Raw genomic sequence first — 4086 nt, forward strand, 5'->3', positions numbered from 1 at the left:
AACCAACCAACCAACCAGAGTAATTCACCATATTAACCAACTAGGTAGATGATGCACACAACACTTTGGATAGCTTTTAAAGGCATTCTAGTAAGTGAAAAAAGCTAAACCCAAAAGGTTCATAGAGCATGATTCCATTTTATGTAGTATTCTCAAAATGACAAAATTGTAGAGATGGAAAACAGAGTAGCCAAAAAGTAGTCACCAGGGATCCGGGAAGTGGAGAAAGGGATGACTCTAAAGGGGCAGCTTGAGGGAATTATTTTATGGTGATGGAACAGTATCTTGATAAGAGTGATGGTATATGAATCTATACATCTAATACTAACACAAAAACACATTGTGAAAATGGTGAAATATGAATTAGGCCTATAGTGTAGTAAATAGTATTATACCAATGTCAGCTTCCCAGTTTTTATATTGTACCACAGTTATGTAAGATGTCATCATTGGATGAGCTGGGTGATGGGTACACAGGATTGTACTATTTTTGCAACTTCTTGTGAGTCTACAATTATTTCAAACTAAAAAGTTCAATGAGAAGAAGTGATTGAGTTGGCTGCAGTGGATTATGTATGGCAATTGAAATAGAGAAATGTTAAACAGAATTTCAAAGATAATTCAGTGTTAGCCTACATCAGATAATGAAACAGAACATTAAAAACATCCCTGTAGCTCTGAATATCAAAACTATTATCTTCAACTCATCTGAACTGGAGGGTACCAGCCACTGCATTATCTAAAGTAAATGAGGATTAAAATTATGAACAAGAAACTCTGTATGAATAAGTAAAAAGTTCACTTTAATATAATATGGGAGAGTTGAATTAGAAACAATAAGTGCCAAAATGATGAACATCTCCCCCAAAATATTCCAACCACCATATATTTTCATATTAAAGATGATCAGGGCCGAGTGGCTCAGTTGGTTAAGAGTTAGCTTAAGAGCACTGAGCTCTGAGCAACAGGGCTGCTAGTTCTATTCCCACATGGACTAGTGGTGCTGCGCCTGAGTTGAGCTGCCACTGAGCTGCCAACAGGTGGCTGGATGGCTCAGCTGGTGAGAGCACTTGCTCCTAACAAGACTCCCTTTTGATGGTGGGCTACGCCTGCCTGCAACCAAGACTAAACTCGGCACCTTGAGCTGAGCTGCCGCCCAGATGACTCAATGGATAGAGCGTGTGCTCTTAACAACAAGGCTGCTGGTTGACTCCCGCATGGGATGGTGGCTATGCCCACCCGCAACTAAGATTGAACACAGCACCTTGAGCTTAGAGGCTATGAGCTTCCAACAGGCAGACAGATGGTGATTGGCGCCCTCCACAACTAAGATTAAGGTAAAACAACTTGGCTGGACGCCTTCCCCAATTCCCCAACACTGTTCCCCTCACCCAATTCCCCAATTAAAATTAAAAAAAATAAATAAAAACAAACCAAAGCTGCCACAGACAGCACTGGAGGTCCCAGTGGCTGTTATGGGCCCAGGATGGCATCAGGATCCAACTGCAGACCTGGGCTACTAGAGGTTCTGGCGACCCTGTCTCCTAGGGCAGCCTTCTGAGCTTCCCCACCTTAGGACAGCGGTGGAGAGCAGTGCTGAAGGGCCTGAGTCAGGACTTAGGACCACCCAGTGTCCCCGGGGAGGAAGGCATATCTCCTGAGGAGCCTCAAGGAGAGGAAGCAGAGTCGGTTGGGGAAGATGGACTGAGTCTGGCGGCCAAGGGGAGAAGAGGGTCTCGGAGCACTTGGTGAGTGGCCTAGGTGATGTCTTGTCCTCTTTTTGTTCCTAAGAGAGTAAGAAATACAAACCCAAGAAGTAGCAGAAGACATTCTTGAGGAATGGGGCTGGGGTGCTGGTTTGTTGTCTAGAAACAAAATGGCAGCACAGGGGACACTAAGGAAGGAGATGTCAGAAACTTAGCTCCTGGAAGAAGCGTGTCGGGCAACCAGGGAGGGGCCTGGCTACACATCCGTACTTAAACACCCCCACAGAGAGAGAGAGAGAGAGAGAGAGAGAGAGAGAGAGAGAGAGTGTGTGTGTGTGTGTGTGTGTGTGTGTGTGTGTGTCTTAGAAGGAGAAAGAGAGAGAGAGAAAGTGATTCTGTGAGCTCCTGTATGGTTTAAAATCTCTTTATATGAGAAAATTTAAAAATCTTTAAAAAGTCTTATTAGTCACTCATATAAAATCTGACTTCACATCCCAGATCTGGTAGTAACTAAGAAGAAGCCCCTCTGCATTTAAAAAATGTATTCTTATCAAAGTAATGCCAGCTCATATATAAAGAATGACATTGGAAGAAAAAATTATAGTAAAAAAGCAACAGTCCCCTAATCTCCCACCTTTCTTCATTTCTTCCTTGTGTAACTGAACCCAGTGATAGTTCGAGCAGACCCGTGTACCCCAAGTCAATGAGAATAGACACCAGGCTTTGCAGTGAAGAAAGACAGCTATTTTATTTAGAATGGTGCCACTCACAAGAACCGCAAGCTGATGCTCAAAATCCGAACTTCCCCATGGCTTACAGGCCAGAGTTTTTAATAGAGTAAAAATCATGTGTAAGGGTTTAGGGTTTGTTGATTGGTCAGTGATTAGGTCAGCAGTTAATTTTCATCTTCTGGTCAGCTATTTCGATCCTGAAATTCTGGCTTCATCGAGATTGCATGGGGTGGTCCTTCCGTTTTACAATTCGTGAGCTGTAAAACATCATAACAATATGTCAGTATTGTTACCTTGGTGTGTGGAAACAGATGCTACTCATCTTGTGACCATTACTCCTTCAGTGTTATTATTGTTTTATGCTTCACTAGTCACATTTTTCTATTATTCCAAGCAAAGTGTACTTTTAAAAATTTTTCCTGGAACTTGCTTTACTTGCAAGCCTCTAGGACATGACTAACATATTTCTTAATCTTTGATTTTAAGCTCCATGACAACCAAAGCAATTGAAACATTTAATTAAAGCCTATACCTATATCTCTAGCCTCTGTGATCTAATATCTAAGCATGTTTACTGTTGACTGTCAGTTCACCTACTCATCCCAGTCTTGTGCCAGAGTTGACAACTTTATGGCTTTGGCTTTGTTTTCTCCGCAGTTACTTCCTTAGTTGTGTGTTTATATCACCACTTCTTGTCCTGTTGACACTCTCTTCTGAGGCATGAGGATTAATTCATCTAAACCACCCTCCACCTCCTTGATTACCATCTCATTTCCTCTCTGGTCACATCCACATTCTTGAATAATCATCTTTCAACTGAAAAGGTAAAAGAAAATCTCCAGAAATGAAGAGAATCAGAGAAATTATACTCCCAAAAAGATATTTATGGAAATAAAATACTGGAGGACGTGTCAAGCAAAATGAACCCGAGAAAAGATAAAGTGGAAGAGACATGGGACACAAGAAACAGTGCCAAGCAACAAAGCTGCCAAAAGTGTGACTGGTGCTATAACTGCTGTGAATGTCTCATCATTTTTTATGTAATCTCTAAAAAGTAGTTCCTAAAATAGAAGAAAAAAGTTCATGTTAAAGCATCTAAAATAAAACTTCCAGAAGATTTCAAAACCTGGGAGTTTGGAGGAGAAAGAGTCAAAAGGAAGAAAAGTAAAATCATGCTCAATATTTTGTCTCATTCAGAAGCAACCAACAGTTTTAGACACTGAAGGGAAAAAAATACAGTTTATAAAATTTTAAGGATAATTACACATAGAAACAGGTTATAAAACTTTCAAACCAGTAGAGGGGCACAAAGAAAGAAAACTGTGATATCCCTGGTCAGAAAGAAAACACGTTTGATAGAAACATAAGAGGACAAGAATAAGTCAAAGCAAATCAGTAATAACAAAAATGTGACAAATTATGCTATGAAAAAACAGAGACTTTATCTTACGGCACAAAAAAAATCTTATGCTCATAATAGATCATAACAAAGATGAAAGTAGCAAACACTTATTAAATATATGCCAGACACTGTTCTAAATGCTTTATATGTATTGGGTCGTTGGAAAAGTCATGACGTATTTTGTCCATGTTTTTCAAAGGTCATTTATTTATATAAAGAACAAAAATCAATCAGTGATATATTGCCC

The sequence above is a fragment of the Hipposideros armiger genome, unplaced genomic scaffold (genome assembly GCF_001890085.2).
Source record: "Hipposideros armiger isolate ML-2016 unplaced genomic scaffold, ASM189008v1 scaffold_2235, whole genome shotgun sequence".
NCBI lineage: Eukaryota > Metazoa > Chordata > Mammalia > Chiroptera > Hipposideridae > Hipposideros > Hipposideros armiger.